Source organism: Aotus nancymaae, unplaced genomic scaffold, assembly GCF_030222135.1.
Source record: "Aotus nancymaae isolate 86718 unplaced genomic scaffold, 86718_ANA_hifiasm-v0.15.2.pri h1tg000017l, whole genome shotgun sequence".
Classification (NCBI taxonomy): Eukaryota; Metazoa; Chordata; class Mammalia; order Primates; family Aotidae; genus Aotus; species Aotus nancymaae.
In genome coordinates, this window is record NW_026988429.1 from 5,816,366 (window position 1) to 5,842,175 (window position 25,810).

A 25,810-nucleotide genomic window follows, 5' to 3' on the forward strand; every position below is an offset into this window, starting at 1 on the left:
CTCTTATTCGCAGAATGTTCAATTTAAACTAATCCAGTATCTATACTGTAGACTTCAGTGAAGACTGGAAGACTAATCCAACACAATCCGACATTGTGATTCTTTCCAATCACCTTTGTATTCCACGCTCTGTGAGTATACGATCATTTCCTAATGCAGAAGAAGTGTCGCTATAAACAAAGTCCATCAACTTCCTAGTTTAAGAGGAAGGTATCCTTTTCACTGACCTCTTTTTACCTTGATTCAGCACCATACACTTGCTATCACATTCTGCACCCACTCAGAGCAGAATAGCTGCAAGTAACAAAAGCAGGTTAGGATATCTTAAACAGTAAGAAAAAACCTGAATTACAATAAACTGAAGTCAGAGCTAGGATGAGCTTCACAAAACGACCATGATAATTTTTCTTGGACTGATGCAATTCCCTAATATCTTGTCTCTGTACTTCTGAATGTCCCCTACATCATTTCTCCATGTAGCAGTCACAGCAATCTGTAGAAAATTAAAATTAGATTATGTTCTTCCCTGATCAAAACACTCTACTGATTTATCATCACAGTAAGAATAAAATTCTTAATCCTTCCCATAGCCACAGACACTGTGTATTAGGACCACTCTAGAGTTCTCCCTCTAGAGCTCTCGAGACACCTATCTAGTAGGACCCCTCTAATGCTCTGTAGTCCTATCTCCTGGTGCTCTTCTCTTACTCAATCCACATTGGCTATAGTATCCCATTTCGATGTTTCTACATTGTGATAAGCTTTTTCCTTTCTTAGGACCTTGACATTTACTGCTGCATAGGCCCAGAATGCTCCTATGTGGAGCCTTGCAGGCACCACTTACTTTATTATCAGAGTTCTCCAGAGAAACAGAACCAATATGATGTCTATGTATATATAGAAAAAGATTTATTGTAAGTAATTGACTCGTGATTATGGAGGCTGGCAAGTCTAAAATCTGCAATATTGGCCAGCAGCCTGGAGACCCGGGACAGCCGATGGTACAGACAAATTCTGAAAGCCATCTGTTGGAGATTTCCCTTTTTGTTCTATTCAGGCTTTCAGTTGATTGGATGAGGACCACCCACATTACAGAGGGCATTCTTGTTTACTCAAAGGTCATGGATTTAAATGTCAATCTCATCCAAAAATATCTTTCACGTTGACACAGAAAATTCACCATCACACTCACATACTCTTTCAGATCTGTGCTCATTCATCACTATTCAGAAAGCCATTCCTCAAAACCTCATGGAAAGATTCCACTAATTTCTGTGCCTTCTATACCTTTATCATATTTTACTTCACTTCATAGCTTTTATCAACATCTAAATTTATATTACATATTTATTTGTTATATACTGTTTATCTACCTCCATTTCTAGAATATAGGCATTATTCTTGTTTACCACCATTTCTATAGAATACAGATAATAATTATATAGATGCTTAATAAACCTGAGTCAAACTTTTATATTCACCTGGAAATCAAATGCAGTCCTTATCTAGAAAGAGATGAATGAGAATGACTGAAATAACACAGAATAATTGAAATACACAGAAACAATTGACAGATTTTTCTAAATCATATTGGCTACAGTGTATATTTGTCTACTGTCTCTCACATCACCCCTTCTCTGCTCTGCAATATTGGGAATAAGGGTCTATAAAATGCATTCCTTATCCTTTGTTGACAGCAGACCTCTACTCACATCCTTCTAAAAGAAGACACTAGTGAAGGGAGGAGATAAGCTAGTGTTCTTTTCTCTTGCTCTTCTTCTGGCAGCATTTTTGAGGGACTACATCCTTTCTGCCCGACAGCAATCCACCTTCAGCTTCAGTGGTCCCTCTTTCATGGATCTAGGACAGGCAGCAGGCCTCCTCTGTTACGGATTCAGCACTGTCTAAACTAGCTACCCTAGCAGGGAAGCACTGAGTGTTCTTTTGGGCTCTGATTACACCATCTTATCACTTTTGTTTTCCAACAATTTGATGAAGTAGCCACTCTCAGCAATGACTAATCTCTGGTGTACTTTTTATTTTATTTCTCTCAGACCCAATACAATGTAGCAACATTGCTGAATTAGACCTCTAAATTACAGTCCATTATCTTAAAACAATAAGGGCCTCTCATTTGTTTTTGTTTTGTTAATTCTTGAGTAAGCTAGCTTGTACAGTTTTTGTTTGTTTGTTTGTTTGTTTTGAGACAGTCTTGCTCTGTCACCCAGGTTGGAGTGCAGTGGTGCGATCTTGGCTCACTGCAACCTCTACCTCCCGGGTTCAGGCAATTCTCTGCCTCAGCCTCCCAAGTAGCTGGGATTACAGGCACCTGCCACCATGCCCAGCTAATTTTCTGTATTTTTAGTAGAGATGGGATTTCACCATCTTCTCCAGGCTGGTCTTAAACTCCTAACCTCGTAATCCACCCACCTCAGCCTCCTGAGTGGAGTGCTGGAATTACAGGCATGAGCCACTGCACCCGGCCCTGTACAGTTTGAATATGATGATGACCTTATTACCAGTGGAAAATGGGTTACTGCTAACCCGTGACATGCCATGACATTACATTTACCAAATTATCTGTTGTGGCTTTATTCAAAATTTATTTTTCTGTTTATTTGTTAGATATGGAGTCTTGCTCTATCATTCAGTCTAGCTGGTCTTAAACTCCTGGCCTCCTAGCTGGTCTCAAACTCCTGGCCCACCTCTGCCTCTTGCATAGCTGTGTCTATAGGAGTAAGCCACTGCATTCAGCTTATCTGTTGTTGCTTTAGGTGAAAGGCCTTATTAAGTCAAGGCTCTGTAAAACAAAGTGGTCAATGCATTCGACTGCTGTAGTAGTGATGATGCCTAGTAAAGACTATGGGGAAAGATTTTTTTCTAACACTGCGCTAGATTCCTTATAGAAACAAAATTATAAGCCTGGTGCTTTAAAACTCTTGGTTCAAGTCAGTTCAGGGAACCAGGGAAATTTTATTGTGGTCTTAAAATATCACTCATTTATTATAGTTTCAGGGAAGATCACAAATCCCATCCCAAATCTTAAAGTGAAAATTCCAGAATTACAATGTAAGTCGAATTTACTGTCTCATCATGTTATCTTACGTGAAACTAAAAAGTACATTATCTTGTATATATTTTAGAGCGTTAATTGGGAAAGAATGGAACTCTGGAGTTTGAAGTTGGGAGATTTGGGTAGTCATAGGTGAATCTGATGACCTTGAACCCTGAAATCTCATTGAACTTTCAATTGCTAGCAGAAATAGTCTCCCATATTTAAGGATATTAGTCTTTTTAAATTTTTATTTAAAAGCCCTGTAATTACCTTCCCTAAGGAAGTTACTTTCAAGTGGATGCCTGTTCATAAGACCTATCCCCACCATGCTTCAATGAAGCAATGAAAATTTGAGTCTGATTTTAGCAAACACCTGGGGACAAGTACACAATCTTACCCAGGGAAATGTGACTAAAATGCAAAATGTTATTGTAAGAGTGTTATTATTTTTACTCATTTTAGCTTAAATTTGGAGAATATGTGTGGGAAAGATTCTAAAGATTTTGGAACAAAGGGAGATTTACAGAGATTCTATTTTCAATGTGCTATCTTAAGTAGCTAGGAACGGCTCAACTGTGGACACATCAGACTTTAATGTGGCTTATATTTAATAATGTTGAGAGTTTACAATTTCTCTGGCATAAAAGTGAAGAAAAATTCCAAAGCTAAGGGAGACAAAAATAACAGGCTGTGTTTGTTATTTGCAACTTGGTCATCCCCTGTCACACGTAACACTCCCTTCATTCTGATATGGAGAAATGCATTAGTGAGGGAAGTACTAGAATCCTCAAAACTGTGATTGAGGGGTTGAGTATGAGTACAGGTGGAAGAAGATCGCTTATGAAATGATAATTGTTGAAGCTGAGTACTAGGTAATAGTGGAATAATTATGCTGTTTCTGTTCTTTTATATAATTTTAGAATTATTCATAAGAAAATTAAAGGAGATGAGTTTTGTGCTGGCTGTTTTGTTGGCTGGGGATGACATTCGTAAAGGCCAACTTTGAAACAGGCTCCCTCATTTTAGTGGAAATCATGAAACTCCTAAATAACAGAAGCTAAGTGAAAATGCTTAACTACCACAGAAAATGTGTACATGATGACCTGGTCTGTTGATGTCATCTAGATTGCAATTTCCTAGACTCTTTAGGGCTTGATCAATGGGCTCATGTGTAAAGTGGCCACAGTGGCTGGTATCGAGATTCTGTAAGGACTCAACAATACAGACCTCCTCTTACCAAAGCTATTTGACTACTATCTTTGCTGTGTGCATACATGGGTTTAATAGCAGAGGTCAAGCTCATGAGCTGATAAGGCACTATTCCTTGGGGAGATGAACCAACCACATGGTATTAGAGTGATTGCTCTGCCACTTATTTTGGATATTGCATCTGCTTTTTTCCACTTCCAGTGCCTCTTCTAGCACTACATTTTTTTGTTATGAAAATAAGCCCTCACAAAGAATAGGACTCATAGTTGTGGGCACAGGGGAAAAGAGTTGTTAATTTCTCTTCTTATTTAATGTATTAGGGTAAAACAATATCATATATGATATCTAGAAAAAGCTGATACTAAATGGTGTATTTTGGAAACACTTGAAATGTAGACTGTTACCTCTCCTGGTGTCAGAAGTCACCATCAGAAGGCTTTTGGAGTGCCATATCCACCATGAAGACATTCTGGACTGTATTGCTTCTGATCAAAGAACTTACTACAAAACAAAAGAAGTGTGACAATGGTGTCATACAATTCACTGATCTTACTACATACTTCTTGGCTTGGAAGTAGCTGCCTTAAGAGAAACATGAAATGCCCTACTGAAGTATTAGATACAGTGACAGCTGAGAGACAATAATCTATAAATTTAGGGTGTTTCTATGTACCACATAGCATCAGCTTTTATTAGACATCATGTATGACATTGTTTTACCCTAATACATTAAATAGGAAGATAAGTGAACAGCTGTTCTTCCCTCATGCCCACAATTGTGGGGTCTGTTTGTTGTGAGGGCTTATTTTCATAATAAAAATATTTCAAATATTGGACATAATTCTTCCATTGAAATGGAAGTTGATCTGCTGCTTGACCATTTGGGGTCCTTATTTTACTGAACCAAGAGAAAACTAAAGAATTACCATGATTTCTTTAGGTGATTGATCCTGATTACCAAGGAGAAGTTGGGTTGCTGCTCTATAGTGGAGGCAGAGAGAATTACATCTGGAATGAAGGAGGTTTCCTGAAGTGCTCTAATGTTCAATGGGAAGAATTATTAGAAGCTTAGACAACCCAAAGAGACTACTCCACTGAGGACTCAGACCTTCAGCAATGAAGATTTGGCTCATTACTGTCAAGTAAGGACCATATTAACTGAGATTGTGGCTAGGGGCAAAGTAATCATGGAATGAGTGGTAGATGAAGAAAGTTATTCACATGTGAGTACTAAAGCATACCACTATGTATTTGAATATGTGAACTATTTTTTCCTTTATCTCTTTTAATATAAGGACTAATGATGGTAGTTAAATTTACAATTTAATCTTTAATGACAGACTATCTAGGTGGACTTGTGACTTTGGATGAAAACTCATAGGTGGCATATAAGTCATAAGATTTTGCATATTCCACTCGTGGGGAGAATGTGAGAGTATCTTTCATTATGTAAAGAGTAGTTGCGTCTTGATAAGGAGAAAGATCATGTCACTGTCTTTTTAGTTGTATTAAAATTTAAGTACAGTTAAAAGGGTATATATGGAGGCCAAGTTGCCAAAGAGTTGAAAGTATTGATTATTTGACTACTTTGCCTCTTTTCCCACAATTCTTTAATTTTGTTCATAATTCTATGGCTGGGGAAGCTGGATATTAAATTTTCTAGTCGGTTTCTTAAGTTATATCTATAGGAGACACTGGGAGAAGACAGGAAAGCAAGAAGAGAGGAGATGCTATTATACTATGATGTTTCTTTCTCTTTCTGGCAGCACCTTTGGATTTAGATGCACTCCTTCAAGGACCATGGTTTCAGCAATAGTATCCCCTCTCCATTGTTCCAGCTCTGACTCAGATGGGCCCTCATGATGGCACTCCCAGCAGCACAGCCTTAGCAGTGGTAAGACTCCTCTTCTCTTCTTGTTCATAGCCTAGCCGCAGTAGATCTTTTCTAAAGTTGCTAATCTTTGGTTTATTTCATTTTTTCTCCTTCACTTTCCCAATTTTCCTAACACCTGCATAATCAATTCCTTATATTAAATTCTACTTGTTTGAGCTTTCTGCAGTTGTTTAGCTTTTTCTACCTAGGCTTGTACTGATACAATCATAAAACAACTGATTTATCTGCTTGCTATGAGTGTAAATTCATACAATTAATGTTGAAATAAAAGTGGACATTTCTTCTATTAGCTCTCTTTGGAAGTTATTTTTCAGAATCCACTAAAAACTTCTCTTTTTGTTCCATGATTCAAATTCCATAATATGTCAATTTCTATATCAAAGTCTGCAACCATAGAATGAAATATAGCAATGAGCTAAGGCCTGAATTTCTCAACCAATGGCTGTGGAAGTCTACTTAGACAAGGCCTGCTCCTGGAGCCAGCGGTGAGATTAACCTCAGGCTAAAGCATGTGGGCTGCGTTATGGAAAGGTGTACAGTTGTTAGAATGGAAATAAATGGGAATAGACATTGGATAATCCATAAATAGTGTGCTCTGTAAGCTCTCATTATATTATATTGCATCTCTTGAGTTGTCAGTTTGCCTCATTAAAGCATGAGATCGTTAATGGTACAAACTGTGTCTTTTATCTAAATAATCAACATTGAGAATTGTGGCTGTCACCCAATATGTAAGTGTCAAAAATGTCTTGAATGGAGGAATGAATCAATGTGCCAGAGATTTTGAATAAGTTTGGGTTTAACAAGATTGGGTTTGAGCTTTTAGTAAGAATGTCATAATAATACATAATGTAAACAGGCACTGGAACAATAGTGTTTGTAGAATTGGTGATACTGGTTCAGTGGCATTTATATTTTTTAATCAGCCAAGCAGTTTTTCAAATAAAATGCTATAGTAAAATAATATGTGTGTGCATGTGTGCATTTCTGTGTAAATAAGGACATTTCTATTTCTATGAAATTACCTATGTAGAGCTAGGTGGTTTAAAAGTTTGTTTGATGGAACATATATATTTTTTTAATTTTTCAACTCCCTAAAGCTCTTTTGCAAAGTATTTTGGTGCATGTGTTACAAGTTAAAACAAGCAAAAAAAGGAATTTCTTTAACCATGTCCAAGCTGAGTTGACTTATAGGAAGGAATGGTTTCTCTTCCATCAGCAGGGTGATATCAGAGTGCTGGGAAGAGCAGTATGGACCAGGGAGTCAGGCTGCATAGGCTATTAACCCACCTCTACCACCTGCCAACTCTGTGACCTGTTGCAAGAATTATACTCAGAGCCTTAAAATTAGAGGAACTTTTCACATCAACATTTTTAAGATAAGGAATTTGAAACACAGGGTGTTTTCATCTTAAAAATGTGGATGGTATTGGTAATCTTTTGAAAAGTGAATGTGTAGAAATCTCTTAATATAACTGGTAAATATTCTGTAAGTAATATCTATCATTATTATGCATCATTAAATCATATTTGGTAGTCCAAAGTGGTAGAGGAAATACCTCTGTATTCTAGAAATCAAGGAATTCGGTCTCAACTCATTTTCACTATGATATTCAGGACTGTTTATGAAATACTTTGCCTTCTAGGCACATGGTAGTTTTGTACTTTGAAGAATCTTGATTCATGTGACTAGTTTTGTCCTAATATATAAGTCACTTCAGGTCCAGACCAATTAATTTCTTTCTTTTCCTGTATAATAGTCATGAATGAGAGTCTAGATAGTGGCTATTCAGTTAGCTTGGGTCTCAGAAAGGGAATCTTGTACAAACAGAGGGTTATTCTCTGAGATCTGGGTGTTATTTGTTACCTCAGCATAACCTAGCCCATATGGTTGATTCAGCAATTGACTAGTTTCATGATTATGGGAAAGAAAAACACATTAAGTCTCAGTTTCGCTTTGCCATCTGAAAAATAAGGAGGCTGGATAGAAAAAAAAAAAAAACTATCACGCAAGTCTCTTCAAGTTCTAAAATTATATATTCTTTGATAAGAATACAAGTGGCAGTGAGGATGCTGTGGTTTGAATGTGTCCCTCCGTGATCATGTGTTGCAAACTTAATCCCCAATGCCACAGTGTTGAGTAGTGGAAACTGTTAGAGGTGTTTAGGTCATGAATGGATTAATGTCATTACTGAGGGTGTGGTGAGTAGATCTGTCAACACAGGAGTGGGTTCCTGATGAAAGGGTAAGTTCAGCCCCCTTCCTCTCTTGTTCTCTCAGTTGCCCTTCCACCATGAGATAATGCAGCAAGAAGGTCCTCACAGTCTGTAACCCTTCAGTCTTGGACTTCCCATCTTACAGAATCATGAGCCAAATAAATTTATTTTCTTTATAAATAACCAAGTCTTAGTTTGTTGTAGAAGCAGATAATAGACTAAGAAGACATTTTTTTTTAAATCAAAGAAGAACAGAAATAAGCTCATTAATAAGCTGTAAAGAACAGCAGAGTAAGGTGAAAAATAAGGTCAGCTGTTCCCAAAGCATGTTCCTTCGAATCTAGTCAAGAGAGATACTTAGTGAGAGAGGGTTCCTTGATCATAAAAGTGTGGGAAATGCTATATTTCTCTTAAATGAACATCATGCACACTATTGTTTTCTATGTATTCACTAAAGAAAAGCCTTTAAATGCTTTTCACCCAGCATGTGCCATAATAGTTTTGTCATAGAAATCACTTTTCAAATAACTTCACAATGATGGACTGAGCAGCTGTAATTTTTGTTTGTGTACTATACTTACTTTCCCATATCCTTCCTCAACATCTTTTCAGGAATTTCTCCTCTTCCTGCATGAGATCACAGGAGTGAACATATGAACCAGGGTGTGCTATTTCTCTGATCACAGTAATCTGTGACACAAATACAAACACAAGGCCCCAGCAAGTGTAATCAGATCCTTTGCCATGGTTAATAATTTTGATGACCCCCTGGACTAGCATAGCCTCATACACACAAAACAGACTTCCCATATATGTGAGCCAAAATTTCCCTTTTGCTCAAATTAACTTAAATTGGACTTCTGTCATTTGCTATTGAAAGAATTAAGATTGGAACTATTCTTCCATAGAGCAGATATCAGGAAAAGTTGCTCCAAGGTGACAATTGAGAGTAAAATGACACATTTTCAAAATGTATTAAACAGCAGCCTCAGCTTTCTCTTAAAGGGAAAGTGAATTTCTTAGGGAACCTGAAGATAAGAGTGACACAATTACTATGAGAAGACATATTAAAGCTTATTTGTTATTTTTTAGAGAAAAAGATTAATTGGAAATAAAAGATTATAGAAACAGATTCAAATTGGTCAAAAGTCACTGAGGAATAATATTATTTGAATGTTTGATTAATTTACTCATTGATATTAGAAGTATTAATTCAAGCAAGTACACAGCTCTATTTATGGACAACAATGTGCTAAAAAGCATGTCAAGTATCATTTCATTTAATTCTCACAAGAAAGTCATAAAGATGGATAAAAATTGCCTCCATTTTACAGACTGGCAAACTAAGTCTCATAGACATTAAAAAACTTGCCTAATGTCACAAACTAAAATATGGTACATTCTACCTATACAAGGTTACAGTTAAAATGTTTCAACATGCAAAACAAAAACAATTACACACATCTAAAACACACATTTCGTTTACTTGAAAACATATACATATATTCACCATAATAGTATATAGAAATAATTACCTAGGGATACAAATGATAAATATGTTCGAAAAAATTAGAATTAGAAACTACTGGTAGAAAACAAAAAACTTAAAACAAGTTATTTTAATTTTTTAATAGTAAAAGGAATACATAAAACGACAAAAGTAAAAGTTTCATTGGTTGTTTCTCAGACAAGAGAAGAAACCTACAGCTAGATTTGTAGGAAAAAGCAGGGCCATATGAGGAGAAATCCTGGGGTTTAATTGATACATAATAAATACAGTGACAGGGTCTGAAATATTTAGGTGGTTCTTAAAAGATAAAATTTCTATAGCAGCTTTATTCATAATTGGCAAAACATATCCACTCACCTACAGAAGCTAGATGACCTTCTTTAGGTGAGTGGATAAATTTTGGTACATTGAGACAACTGAATATTATTCGGTGCTAAAAACAGAGCTATCAAGCCATGAAAATATATGGTGGAATCTTATATGCATATTACTAAGTGAAAGAAGCCCATCTGAAAAGGCTGCATATTGTATGACTCCAACTCTGTGACATTCTCGAGAAGACAAAACCATGGAGACAGGAAAAATACCAATGTTTCCAGGAGTTAGGAACAAGGAAGAGAAGAATAGACAGAACACAGAGTATTTTTAGTGAGTAAAACTAGTATGATACTATAGTGGTGGATACATTCATTACAATTCTTTCAAAACCCTCAAAATGTACAAAACCAAGAGTGAACTCTCATGTAAACTATGGATTTTGGTGATAATGATGTGTCAATACAGGTTCATCAATTGTAAAAAACATGCTACTGTGGTCTAGGGATTGATGGTGGGGGGTTGTTCCCGTGTAAGGGCAAGAGGTATATGAAAACTCTCTGTATTTCTCACTCAATTTTTCTGTGAACCTAAAACTGCTCTAAAAAATAAAGTCTATTAAAAAATGAAATTGCTCAGAAGGGCTTGATAGCAAAATTTCTGGAGCTGACAGACTGAATTAGGGTCTTAGTGTGTAGAGACCTGACATTTAAATGTATAAGCACTGCAGATAATTTTACTTAAGATGCCAGTATCAGTTTTAGTACCTAAAAACCTAGATGTCATTTGATTGCATATTAAATTGTATTATGATTACATATAGCATTTTCTTCATTTGAACACAATGCCTTATACTTAACAATGCTCTTTTTGTTTGTTATTTATGTTGGCATAAATTTTTAATATAAGTGAGGGAAAGAAGAAAATTGCTTGTTTTTCTAAAGGCTGTATATGTTTGTGTCATTGAAATGAAAGACAACACTTAAATCAAGAAAATAAAATAAAAAAAAAAAACAGATTCACAAGCAGACTCAAAAGGGAAGAAATAAGGGTTAAAAAAATTCCCTTACTTTAGAATGGGCACAAATAAAATGATAGCATTTTAGCATCCAGTGATAGCCATTTTAGACCATTATCAGAGGGAAATAAATATGGCTAAAGTAATATTTAATTTGAATTTTCCATAGGATAGACAGGGTTGAGGGTTCCTCTTTATTCAAAACATAAAAGAGTTAGTAAATTCCTTAGCAGCAGGGAACAAAAATCTCCACTGCCATTTGCCTGCTGGTGACTGAAATGCATTGCCTGAGTAATTTCTTATCACTATCTGATTGGCAGACCACAGTTCGATGTATTTTGAAGGAGAAGTGAGGGAGACCAAGAGTCTGAGAAATCAAAGATTGCTTTTATGCTGTTATTTCTTTTATTAACTCTAATTTAATGCAATTGCATGGACTAAAAGCTTATAAATATTTTACAAATGCCTTTTAAATGTCTCTCAATAATATTTTATAGTTTTGAAAGTCACTGCAAAACAAAAAAAAAGGCAAATTTCATTTTGACTAGACAGCATTTGGTTTACATTATTATTTTCTTGTTTGGTCTACATTATTTAATTGTAATTAAAACAAATAAATATAAATGTAAGCCTAATTACAACAATACAAAAAACTATACATGAATCCTTGGAACTTCAAGAGATGAATTTGTCTGGCCACTCTTTGGCCTGTATCTTTTAGTTTATTCTCTCCAGCCTGACCAGAGTATGAAAAAAATCACAATAATTACAAAAATGTCAATTTTTGCGTGCATGCTCTACCTCATTTGACTGGGATGACTTTACTCTTTCAACATTCTTGGACCATTCAAATTCAGAGGTATCTTCTTCCTCCGGAATGATACTTTATGGAGTATCTCTTTTTATTTCAGTGCTTCGCTGGCTAAGCTATACACGTCTTACCACATCAGGGACTTATGATGCCTCTCTAAATCTTACTCATTCTTCAAAATTTAGCTGAAGGCCTACCTCCTTACTACATACTCCAGTACATAGTGTGCCCTTTTCTTTTTCCACTCCTTATATCTTTTGGCACAAGTCATTTGGAACTTGGTACTTGCTTCATGAAGCACATCATGTACCTTTAGCGTGTTTCGCCTGTTTCTATAGGCAGTCTAAGAAAAACGCTTGGTGGTTAAGAGCACACGGTGTCACTGTCCGTGGTCCTGAAACATGCTTGCGTGCTAAGATTCCTCTTAAGTCAATGTCCGGTGACGCCTGTCGACTTTTTCTTGGAATTTTTAAATTGGCAAAATGATGGAGACAAGAAAAAATAAAGTCAAAAAAGTGCTGGGAGAGAAAGATAGCGGCATGGACAGAGGTATCCCTTTCCAGTCATTCCCTGGAGAGAATAAAAGATACTTGGGTTTGACATAATTTTCAAACGATTGCAGACGCCAACTTGGGAACAAAAATGGGAATGGAAAAATAGCTAGCATAGCCATTGATGAAGGAGAATTTTAAAAATGCATGCACTAAGTCACATAAAGCCGTCCAAGTGTTGGCATGAACACACGCATTGATGCTGGTGGACTAGGATACCAGACAGGTAGCATGTTGTGAACATAGCGTCGGTTGTGTCATACCAAACTTCCATAGATTTTCTTTGTTTTTGTTTTCTCTCTTGATTTAAAACAAAATTGTCATTTGGCACTGTGGCAGAACAAAGATGACTGTAACTTATGTTTCTCATTTGATGTAGCTGTGTACGTTTTTCACTGCTATCACCTCTGTAACAGTTACATTCCAGCACTATCAAGCCCCAGCGCCAGTGGCTGGCGGTGCAAACACTCCCTGCTCCAACTCTGTACGTTCCCCCAACTAGAGTATAACCTGTGAGAGGAGGAACTTTTCTGGATATCTCAAAATGCCTAAGTACAGTGTCTGGTACAAACTAAAGGCTCAGTAAGATCCTTTGAATCAAGAAAAGAATCACAGTGCATTCCACGGAAAAAAATGTTCAACATAGGCTTATTAAATGAGCAAACACTCCATTTGTTTTAACAATTCCATCCTCTCCTAGGTTCTTTTAAAGTCCAAATCTCCTCCCCTCTTCCCTCGGGACTCCACAGCCTAACAAACCTCCCTTCGGCGGCAGTCACTACCTCTGCTGCACTCTGGCCCTGCCCTCCTCCTCCACGTGTCGGACCCTTTCGGGGCTGGCCCTCCTTTCTTACTACGCGACACCCTTATATGCCCCATCTCGTCCCTATCCTGCCCTCTCCCGCACCCGGTTCCTCTCCCAGGGCCTCGCGACTCCGGCGATTCAGCTCCGGGTCCCCGCCCGCAGGGTAACGCGGTTGTCATGGACACGGCACCTGCGCCCTACGGCAGTGCCCCTTCGCCGCCGTCCCCTCCCCCCACCTGCGGCGCCCAGCCGGCCGCGCCTCCCGAGCTCCGCCCCGCCCCGCCCTTTCGGGCGCTCCCCAGGCCGCGCGTGCCCGCGCCACTCCCCCTGCGCTGCCCCGTGCCTTTCCAGGCGCCGCGGAGCCACGGGGACCGAGGGGGCGCGCGTGCTAGCAAGCGGCCGCGCATGCGCACTGGCTGCCTCCCCTAGCGGCGATCCGGGCCGCTGCCGCTCGCGCTTGGGCAGGACGCGGGGCGGGCGGGGGGTGGGGGGAGCGGCTTCGCTTCCAGCCCCGAGTGAGGCGGAGACCCGGGCGGGCGGGCGGGCAGAGCAGGCGGCACCTCACCTCGGCCAGAGGCGGCTGCAGCAGCTGCTGCCCTTGTCCCTGCTACCGCCTCTCCAGTCCCTTCTGTGATTACCACTCCAGCTGCTGGGAACCCGCGAGAAAAAGGAGGAGGCGAGAAACTCCCACCGACCCACAGAGGTGAGTCCCGGGCAGAGCATCCTCCATCCTTGCCTGCCTCCCTCCCTCCCCACCTCCCTCCCATCCTCTCCGTCCTCCCCCCTCCCCGCTCCCCAACCCTCCCTCCCTCATCCTTCCCAACATCCCTCTCTCCTCTCCCCTCCTTTCTCCCTTCCAGCCTTTCTTTCATCCCTTTCTTCCTCTCTCCCAGCCCCACTTCCTTCCCACCCTTTCTTTCTTCCCCGTCTTCCTTGCAGCCGCTCGCCCTAGAGCACAGCTCTGCATCCCTTTCCTCTTGTCTCCATCTCTTTTTCCCCCTTTCTAACCTCTTCCCCGGTGGGAGGGTGGGAGCATCCCTTGCCTGCTACAACTGTCCGGATTCAGGGGTTCCAGAAAATTGGGCTCATATACTGACAGACACACTCTTAAACAGCGGGTGTCCTGCAGGTCCCTAAATTTTTAGGATGAGGGGTCAAGTTGAGTAGAGTACTGGGAACTGGAGGGAGAAGAGGATCCAGGAAGAATCTATGGATTTGTGCTGTATTAGGGTGGGGGTGGGGAGGGCTGTCACTTGGACATGTTGCCAACAGCCCCCATACCCCTCTTCAGCAGTTTCTTTTTTTCTCCTGGGAATTATATATTCCCAGCGTGTGTCTCACCAATTTTAAATCCAGCTTTCCCTGCTTTGATTGTCTCCGTGAGAAACCACAACGAAAGAGGAGAAGAGAGGAAAGGAACAAGAGAGAAAAAGGGGAGGGGAGAGGAAGGGAGGTGGCAGTGGAAGCTTGTGTTCTTTTCCCCTAGGCCTCTTTGGATTGACATTTTCAAACCACCCGCCTCATTTTTGGCTTGGAATTGAACCTGTGTGTCCTTGGTCTTGTCACTACCTACTTCAAAGGGAGAAACTCTCTAAACTTTAATGCCTGTGTACCACAGCATTATTTATGGAATGTTTTGCTCAGCATACAAAATACCAAGGCAGAAAGCTTTGGAAAAATAGGGAGCAGAAGGGTGGAAGAGATGTACTTTTGTTCATCATGGGTTAACTTCTCAAGTAGGATAATGGTTAGACAGTTTTGGAGAAATGAGGTTATACTCCACAGGCTTGTAGATATACCATGTAAATGGCATTAGCATTATATCCTTTAACAGATACCCTTACCCATTTTCACCTACCTCATGGGAACCCTGAAGATGTTTGAAGAGAAACATACTGTGTGATTCTGTTTGTGGTTTACACCAATGGAAAAGTTGAATTAGCTTCAGAACCATTGTTTATAATTTAAAATTGCTATTGGTTTTGCATCACTTATTTTCACAGAACGCTATAATTTACCTTGCTCTCTTTAGCTTGCATTCTAACTCGCTATATTATACACATTACTGGCAATTTGACAATTCTTTCTGTGAGTATTGCTGCTGTAAAGTTTATTTATACATGGTGGGACAGCCATACCTTAGAATGTTTAGTATATTTATCATCTCAGAAGGGTCCAGCAGTGTAAGTATAAATCAAAAATTGCTATTTTGAAGCCTATATTTTGTCCTATTTATATTCTCCTAAAAAAAAAAAAAACCAGACCAGAAAACCTTAATATATTTAGAATAGCTGTGTTTTATGTCTAAGGTGTATATGTGAGGGACCAAAATTAATGGTGGATTCGTTGAAGTTGCCAGTAAGAAACTATGCTATGGAACACATTATTGATTTTTTTCTTTTCATTTAAATTATTATATGACAGTAGTGCAATATGCACTTTTGCATTTTATGGGAATGTAAAGAAGGAGTTGAGATGAAGAGAATTGCCTTCCTAAGTGATTGAGTGCTGATCTGATGAAGAGCTGATAGTTAATCACCTGAGTCAGTGCTGGGGAAGTGTGTAATGTTAGGAATGATGGACTCCTTCAACTCCCCATGGTAGGAAAGCAATTCCATTAATGGCTTGGCTGACTCTTCAGCCATGTAGCTAAAGCTTGGTTGAATAACCAGTGTTACCAACATCCTGATGCAGATTGCAGTCAACCTGTGTGTATTGGAATGCTTGTATTACTTAATAGTGAACTCGTAGATAGGAGTGTTTTCCTTTTCCTGGAATACCATGAAACAAGTGAAAGACTGTCATGTTAATTATATATGAGCATAATAAGTTAGTTTTGTCCAAATTCCTTTCAAAAGACTTTTCCCCTCCCAGTATCTCTGCAATTCTTTCTTTGTGGGGCTTCACAGTTGTGAATGTGGAGAAGTGGCAGCCCCTCCACCAGCTTTGCTCTTTCTTTGTTGCAGTTTTTCTGCAGAGTGATGTGGGTGTATGCCCCAGTTTCTGATACTGTGCTTAGTATAGAAAGACAGGTACTTTTCTTTTTTCTTCTTTGTAAACATTAGTCCTCTGAATAGAAACAAAACATACCAAGTTATTAAAGAACAATAAAATAAAATAACATTTTGTTTACAGCAAAAATGTTAAGAGAGATGAGTAAAATTAATGAAATGTGCATATTAGAAAAGCAACTAGTGTCTTTCAAGAGCAGCTTGCCTCCTTAACTGTAATCCAGTTTGCAGATAAAGACTGACTTCCTCTGAAGAATTTCAATCCTAGAGGCTTCTGCCTTTAGTTGACTGGATCTTCAAAAATACATGATATGATAAAGAGCTAATAGAACATCTTAGGACCCCTGTAAAACATATTCTAGATACATCCTCTATGCTTCCCTCCCTCAGAGCTCTTAACACCTGCCCAACCCTATGTTGAGTAGTGTGAGGTACTCCAAGGAAGTTCAAAGAAGTAAAAGACACTCTCTTTGACCTCAGCTTACAGTCTAGTTAAGAACAGGCATTTGCATGAGGTTCTATTTCACAGTGGCAAAGAACAAGATCTTTGGAGAGAGCTTTAGATGTGAGTACAGGCTCTAGTTCTTAGGAGCCTTGTGTCCTATGTACAATTTAAATCTATTTTTTTTTATCTATAAAATGAAAATTGTAGGGGAGTCTGATTCATGGGCTTGCTTTAAAGGTTAATTGTCTTTAGCACAGTACTTGGTACAAACAAAACATATATTAAGTAAACATTGTTATAGTTAGGAGAAATGGTTTGAACGCATTCCAAGACTGGATATGATTATGTACTAGAAAGACAGAAGAGCAAGTAAGTATTAGAGGAATTGTGAAGAAGACAGGTGTCTGTGTAACTGGGAAAGTATTATATTCAGTATTAGCACTGGAGCTTGGACAGAGACTCCTGGGAAAGATTTCCTGCAGGGTGAACACCACAGTTGGAACAAAAGCAGAGAGGGAGGAAAAGCCATGGTGTGTTTGAAGAACATCAGGGAGACTATTTGCTGGAAGATTTGGTGTACAAGTGCGTGTATTAAAAGATAGAGGACATACAGTCAGTGTAATTATACTGTCACTCGGTTAAGACAACTTCTAGTATGGGCTCCATTTCATTATGTAGAAAGTTCAGCTACCCATGGAGCTAGTTTCAATTCTTTGTCTCAACTAAATCCCCATCCCAAGACGTGAATTCCATGGTCAGCATGACAGTGAGGACCTAGAACAGTCTTAAGTCTTTTCTTCTAACTTCAAGGCAGAGGGAAAACTTGACCTTTGCTGAACAATAAAGATTTAATATTATGGTTATTATAACTCTCTCTTGTTTTTCCTTACCCCATGAATATTCCAGGACTATATCTTAGAGTATATAACCAAGATTATTTTACTTTGACCTATATGAATCCAGTACTTGTTAGGGTAATTGTATTTCCAGGGGCTTATTTTTTTTACTTCATGGTTGACTTTTCCTAATTACAAAAGCCCCTCTCATTGGTGTCTAAGATTATTAATAAATTCTAAATGGATGGTGCTTTTTCAGTTTTGTGGCTGTGAGACTAACGGGTGATGAGAACAGAAAGTCTAGCAGGGAACTGGCATGGAACAGGTTAAATATACGCTCGGTGTGGAGTAGCAAGTGCTCACTGGCAACATCTGTTGGCACACATTTGTTTTTAGTTGAGGTTCATAAACTATTGTGAAAATTTATCCACAAAATTTATCCAACAGCACAAGTGATATGAATGGAATTCTTTTATTCAAAAATGGATTTCCAGAAAATTTTGCCCTCAAGTTTGAAGTATCAGTATTTATTATGCTCATGTTTAACCCATTTTAATAAACATGATTTCATTGTTTTCTCCCAAATAGTGAAACATTTCTCATATATTTCTGTTTCGTAGTTCTAATAATATGTAAAATTGTCCTCTTGAATATTATCTTAAGATGTATTAGTCATAAACATAAATATGTTTCTAAAAGCTAATATGAATATACTTCTAAAAGCTAACAAACCATAGACTGTAGTAGTTTTATTTTCTGTTTGGAGATCTTTCTTAATTGATGTTTTAAAAATTCAGCAGGTCTAAATAAAACATTTTCAGATGTGTTACTACTAGTCAGCTTTATGTTAGACTACTGGAGATTTTTGACAAATGTAACTTTTGGTATTTTTATTTTCCTTATAAATGAATTTTTATATCAGAGCTGAATTCTAGCTCAACCGTAAATTTGCATCCTATTCCTCTTTGAAATTATTACTTGTAACATATTATACAAAACATAGTGATTGTCTGACTTTACAGAGTTTAATTTTCTAGGGCTTAACTATTGAAAGTGACTTTATTTTTCTTTTTATTTATAGGCCTTATCTGTGTACACAAGTATTAGACTATTACATTTCAGGTATTAGGAAAACTTGCATTCACAGGAGTGAAAAAAGCAGATATGTTCCCCATACATGAAGGTGGTGACCAAATAGGGAGGGAAGTGGAGTAAGGATGAGACAGAATGAATTATTTTTATTTTCTCTTATGAGTTGAAAGATACATAACTACCTGTTCAATTAGATGTTTTCTATATTTTTGCTGTGATGTCTACTATAAGCTAAGTTTTAGTTGTTTTAAAGTAGGTTTTATATATACATTTCAATGAATAGTTTTTAAAACTAGAGCAGGGATAAAAAAACTAATGTAAATCATATGTTGATTTTTTTTAGTATCTTGCTACTTTGAGACATTTGACTATTTTGTTTGCTGGGCAGTTTTGGGGAAGCCAGGTAATACATTTATGGGACACATTGAGATGGAGATACACTAAATAAGATCCTAACTTGCTACAGTGTTCCTACATTAAATGAGTGGACATGCCACAGGGCTAAAGATAAAAAAAGTCCTTGAATTTTATATGGTCTCAAGGGCCACAAGGCATAATAGAAAATTAATAGAAAGCTTCTGAGATGTTCATATTGGGTAAATTGAGTTTCTGTTGTTCATTATGTATCTGCAGTAAATCCAATATCTTTTTTTATGGCCCCTTGATGTTTTGGAACTAAAGTCATGGACTCTTGATGGAGCTATGTCAGTTGTTCTTCCACAACCCACCCAGAAACTACAAGGACTCCAGAAATCACCAGAGGATCTGATGTTATCATGATTTATTTGTAAGCATTTGGTGAAAATTCAGTCTTCCAAGTTTAACTTAAATTCATAGGGCTTGAAGCAGTTGTTAAATATCATCAATCCATCTTTCAGTGGGGAAGTAGCAATGTCCCTTAACTACTTCAGAAAGAGCTAATTGTCTTCATTTGTTTCTAGGAAAGGGTATCTTATAATTCCTTAGAGTTTACCACTTCATTCTGTTTCTTCAGATATTGATAATTGCCAGAGTAATTTTACAAAATATGTTTTTTTTTCCTAATGTACAGAAGTGGAGTAAAGAAGTGTATACAAGACAAATTTCTTGGGTAAGGCTGGGCATGTTGGCTCATACCTGTAATCCCAGCACTTTGGGAGGCCTAGGCAGACAAATCACCTGAGGCTAGAAGTTTAAGACCAGCCTGGCCAACATGGGGAAACCCCATCTCTGCTGAAAATACAAAAATTAGGTGGGTGTGGTGTCTGGCGACTATAATCCCAGTGTCTCGGGTGGTTGAGGCAGGAGAATCGCTTGAACCCTGGAGGCGAAGGTTGCAGTGAGCCGAGATCACACCACTGCATTTTAGCCTGGGTGACGGCACGAGACTCTGTCTCAAAAAAAAAAAAAAAAAAAAAAGGTCTTGGGGAAAAACAAATCTGTATCTAAATTCATCTCTCTACTGCACTTATGCTTTCCATGTATTTTTTTATTATATTGCATAGCATGAATTCATTCAACAGGTATTTTTTGAAAATACCTGCTTTGTGTAGAGCATTGAGCTAGAGATTATAGTTTCATAAGCACATTCAACCAAGGAAACTGAATTCCTCTGCAGGTTTTCAACCAACTAATTAATTAGTTATGTGACTAAATATTAGGCTCAAACTCTCCAACTCTTACTTATTTTTTCTGTCTTTTAAGTGACTTAGACAAGATGATATGTAGATATCTAGCTATAAAATTTTATAATTATACATGTGAATTTTCCTTAAAATTTCAAGGCAAAATGATTTGTTTTCATTGTGTTCTATTTTATTTTTCTTTTGAAACATAAACTTCGGCTGCATAAGAAAAAAAAAAAACTTCACTTTTCATGGCATATGCTTTCCCTTTCCCAATAAAATTGCAAATTTAGCTTCACAGTTCTGGACAAACTGCGAGGGCCTAAGAAACCTGTCTTTTCTTATCTCCCCATCCTTCCCTCTCTTTCATTTTGGAAGTTCTTCCTACGTTGAAGGTTCAAGTCAGTTGCTACAACTATTTAGGGACTCTCCCAGTGTGTGGTTGGCTTGTTTCAATCATCCCAATGTTTGTGAAAGATTATCTGGCATTTATGCATTTAGAATGAGGTAATAATGTTTGTTTAAGAAGTTATATATATTTTAAGGTTAGTATTTCTGCCTCAGGCATAGTAAAGCTTTGCTTATCCCCAAATTCTGTTTCAGAGGACCTGGTGGTCACCAGTCTTCCTACCAATCCAGCTCCAAATTCCCATTAAAATTATTTTAATGAAATTTTGGATATATATATATTTTTTTTGAGACGGAGTTTCGCTCTTGTTACCCAGGCTGGAGTGCAATGGCACAATCTCGGCTCACCGCAACCCCCGCCTCCTGGGTTCAGGCAATTCTCCTGCCTCAGCCTCCTGAGTAGCTGGGATGACAGGCACGTGCCACCGTGCCCAGCTAATTTTTTGTATTTTTAGTAGAGACGAGTTTCACCATGTTGACCAGGATGGTCTCGATCTCTTGACCTCGTGATCCACCCGCCTCGGCCTCCCAAAGTGCTGGGATTACAGGCGTGAGCCACTGCGCCCGGCCTGGACATATGTTTTATACAATAAAGTGTACCCATTTCAAGTGAATACTTTGTTGTGGATTGACAAACACACCTGTGTAACCATCACTGCCATCAAGATACAGAATTTTTTTTTTACCATAAAAACTTCTCTTCTGACTGATCTGCTTTCTGTCTCTATAGATTCACTTTTCCTATTCTAGAAATTGATATAGGTTGAATCACAGAATATGTACTCATTTTTATATTCCTTTTTTCATTGAGAATAATGTTTGTGGGATTGATCTATGATTTTGAGTATATAAACTTCTAGAAAAAAGTATAGAAGATAATCTGTGATTTTGGATTAGGCAAAGATCCCTTAGAACCTAAAAAGCACTAACCATAAAATTTAAAAGAAAAGATGTATTAGAATTTATCAAAGTTAAAGAAAGAACTTTTGCTCTTCAAAAGACAAAAGATTTGTTAGAACTACATATCTCTCTCTATATATTTGACAAAGGACTTCAGACTATATATAGAACTCTTGCAACTCAATAAGAAGACAGGCAATCCATCTAAAAAAATGAACAAAATATGTGAAGTGATATTTCACACAAGAAAATATACGAATATCCTATGAGCACATGAAAGGGTGTTTAACTCTATAGTTCACCAAAATAATTAAATTTAAAAACCACAGTGTGATGCCACTATACAAACACTAAAATAACTAGATTGTAAAGACTGGCAATACCAAGTTTTGGAGAGGATGTGAAGCAACTGTGATACTCATACATTGCTGGTGGGAATGCAATACTTTGGGAAACAATTTGGCAGTTTCTCTTAATGTTAAAAATACTCTTACCATACGATCTAGAAATTCCACTCCCAGGTGAAATGAAAACATATGTACAAGGACTTTCACATGAAAATTAATAACGGCTTACTCATAATAGCTTCAAACTAAAAACAACCAAAATATCTCTCAAATTCCTAAAGTTACTCCTTTGAGATACAAAACAAAGCTGCTGAGATATATATATGTGTGTGTGTGTATATATATATATATATATAATTTTAAGGTGTGCTATTTAATATATGTTACCTGGCAGCAGAGTAAGGGGAATACATTGGGAAAGATTTCTAAAAGTGACAAGAAATGCAGAAGATGGGAGACCTGGGCTTAGTTTCTACTTTTACATTTCTCTTGTCTGCCTCGTTTGTGTGTTGACCGCTTCCTCAGCCAGTGCCATGATCACTTCTTTAGTTCCTGACATACCGTCATGCAGCAGCAGTATCTCTTCCTGACGAATGGGGAGGTTTTTGCCAAAACCCCTCCTGCAGACTTCTCTCTTATCTCACTGACCAACACTGAATCCCATGGACATTCCCAATCTATTCAGTGGCAAGGGGAATGGGAATGCCACGAATGACAGGCTTAGACTAAATCACCATTTACCAGCTGGGACTACATAAGGGATTAACATTCACTGGGTGGAGGAGGTTAGGGGATTGATGAACAGAGTGGCAATTCTGTTAATATGGAAGGGGTAAATGATTGTTGGGTAAGCAAGAAGCAGTGTTCATTAGAATTTGATTTAGAGGCCTGCCTTGTTCTCAGCCTTTTGGCAAGAGGTTGAAGCAAAAAGCTGAGATTGTAGTCACAACTTTTAATTGTGGGAGTGTGTTTGAAGAAACAGGTGATAGAGGGCAATGCAGGACAAGAAGGAGAAAATTTAGATCCTAGCCCACAGCATGAACTGGAGAGGGAGGGAGTCTGGATCCAAGGGAACAATTTAAAGTGGGCAAGCATACAAATAGTGACAAGCAAAGCCAAGCACATTGGGGCCCATGGAGTTGGGACAGGAAGCAAAAGTCAGTGCTGGCAGTAGTCTGGAATCCAGGCAGGCAAATTCGATTGCAGTTTGCCCATCTGTGAAATCAGGACCTCAGGCAAGAAGATTTTCATGTTTTGCTTGTTAAGGCAGAAGCCAAAAGAGTAATTATTTTCTACTTTTTTTTTTAAGGTGTTCTCAACCACTCTAGATTCTATCTCAAAGATAGGATCTGCATCTTCCATTTTTCTAGTATTCTCCTGTTTTCATTGCTGGACTCATTCCTTCATAAATGCTTGTTGATCAAACTAAGTCTCTGAACTCGCTCTGAGTATATTTCTGGTCAAATATAACAGCCATTCATCAAATGCTTTCCTGTAAGTTACAGAAACCAGTTTTGTTGTGGGGGGGCACAGTTCTGGAGCCATACATAAGATACAGTGCCTTGTCTCATAAGTTGACAGTCTAGTAGGGGCTGTAAGATGAGTACCTGAACAGTTTAATACCAGACAGAATGACAGAGTGTGTCCTGTAGTGTGGTACTGAATCCACAGTGGCCTGGGTAAAAAAATCCAGGCTGACATAGAATCAGAAAGTTTGCTTCAGCAATGGATGGGAATAAGAGTATGGAGGAGGGGTTGACCTTGTATTGGTACTTTTAAATCAGTCCTGTCTTGGTCTGGGAACTGGGACAGGGCTGACCCGGCAGGGAGATGGGATCAATAAGCACAGCATTGGGAGAGGTGGAGAAATCACATTCGGGAAAACTAAAGCTGGGACACTGATAACTGCTCAGTAAGTAGCTGAAAAGTGAGACTAGAGTGAAAGGGAGAGGCTGGGAGTAGAGAAATATTTTGGCATTATCTATACAGAGGTATCTCAAGAATTCAATAACAGAAGATACATTGTTTCAAAAAGAACATGTTTTGTCTTTTGCACTTATGGTAATAAATGCCCATTGTAGAACATCTAGAAAATAACAAGAAAAAGAATCTGGAAAATAAAAATCACTGCAGTCCAACTATTCAGTGAACATTTGGTGAATTTCTTTTTCCCCCAAGAGTACATCTGATTTTATCATATAGTGAGGGAGTTTTTAAGCACAGCTGACAGCATAGGTATATATACATTTGTAAATATATCTAAATGTTTCCTGCCATAATAAAAATTATTCCTTTACATTAGTTTTTGTGTAACATTGCATTTTTTGGAATTTAAGTATTAAATTTTTGGCTGTGTACAGAGATATAATGTCTGGGTTGATCTGCCTTCAGTATGGGCTGTGTCATGGGCAAAAGATTGATTTTGGGGGCTCCAGGAGACTGCTTCAAAGAAATAGAGATCAAGGTCTGTGTAACTGTATATATATATATGTATATATTTCTTAAATGGCAACACGATGTTCTATACTTTATTTTCCCTTTACATATAGCTTAGAGATATCTCCACACTGGTACACAACGATATACACTATTGTTTTAACTGCTGCCTGTTGTTTTATGGTGTGGTTGTACCATGGTTTATTTAATCCTCATTTCCATGTATATTCAGTTTGTGCTATTATATTTCAAACAGTGCTAAGATGAGCATCCTTATACAAGTTTATTGTCTATATGGACTAATGTATTTTTCAAATGTAAACTTATAAATGTAATTGTTGGTTCATAAGGTGTGTGCATGTTAAATTTTAATAGTGGCCAATTGCTCTTCCAATTGTTTGTACCCATTTGCCTTCCACCAACAATATGAAAGTGCATATTTCTTTACCTTTTTGCCAATACATGATAATTTTAAACTTGTAAAAGTTTACCAATGAATAGGTAAGAAGAATACCTCTTTTTTATATAAATTTGTTTCACAGATTTCTAGAGGTTATCTTTTCATTTGTTTTCTGTCTAATGTTCTAATGTTTTGCCTTTTGCTGTGATGAGTATATTCTTTTTTCCAGTTTATTTTTGCATGAGTTATTTATCTTATTTTAATTTAAGGACTTAATTATATTCTCTGGGTACAAAGAATTTTGTTGTTATTCCTTAATTAATAATATACTATTAAAACTACTATTATGATTTCTAGTAGGTGATGGCTTTTTGCCAAAGTTTCATCTCTATTTTTACATCTGTTTTTTCAGAAGAATATGATAATCAGGTTGTCAGTTTTAAAACAACACTGTATTTTAGTTAGTATTGTATTTAATTTAAGGTAATTTTGAGGGAGAAGTGACAACTCCAAATTCATAATCTTTCCATTGGCATGTCTCTTTATTTATTCAAGTCTTTTTGCGTCCTTCAGTAACATAAATAGCCTTCTTTATAGAAGGAAACATTTCTTATTTTGGGTTGTTATGAGTTTTTTATTACTGTTAGGGAAGGGATTTTATTCTTTAATATTTCCTAATAGGTTATTGCTGATGTAGAAATTATTCTTTTTGATTTTTATATTTGGTTTTGTCGCCTGTCACCTTGTTGAAATACCTTATTGGTTCAAAAATGTACCCTTGTGTTTTTCTTATCAATTTGTATACCTCTTTTATATGTTAAGAGTTCATAGTTTAAACACGCACACACACACACACACTCACACTCACACTCACTCAGACTTGCAAGTCTTATTTAAATGAAAATGATAAAATATAATACTTACACTTTTTCTTTTAGTGTCTTCTA

The 25,810-nt window shown here is 37.7% G+C and overlaps 1 protein-coding gene and 1 long non-coding RNA gene across 5 annotated transcripts in view; both read left to right on the top strand.

The window, feature by feature from the left end:
- Positions 1 to 7,054, top strand: part of LOC105717122 (uncharacterized) — a 316,882-nt gene extending 309,828 nt beyond the window's left edge. For both annotated transcript variants that reach the window (XR_010343206.1, XR_010343207.1), the window contains 2 exons: positions 5,205 to 5,406; positions 6,031 to 7,054. This is a non-coding gene — a long non-coding RNA (uncharacterized LOC105717122). The remainder of the gene's footprint in view (positions 1 to 5,204; positions 5,407 to 6,030) is intronic.
- A 6,876-nt stretch (positions 7,055 to 13,930) lies between these two features.
- Positions 13,931 to 25,810, top strand: part of CTNNA2 (catenin alpha 2) — a 1,152,426-nt gene continuing 1,140,546 nt past the window's right edge. For all 3 annotated transcript variants that reach the window (XM_021670969.2, XM_021670970.2, XM_021670971.2), the window contains exon 1: positions 13,931 to 14,087. The gene's annotated coding sequence lies outside the window, so the exon portion shown is untranslated. The remainder of the gene's footprint in view (positions 14,088 to 25,810) is intronic.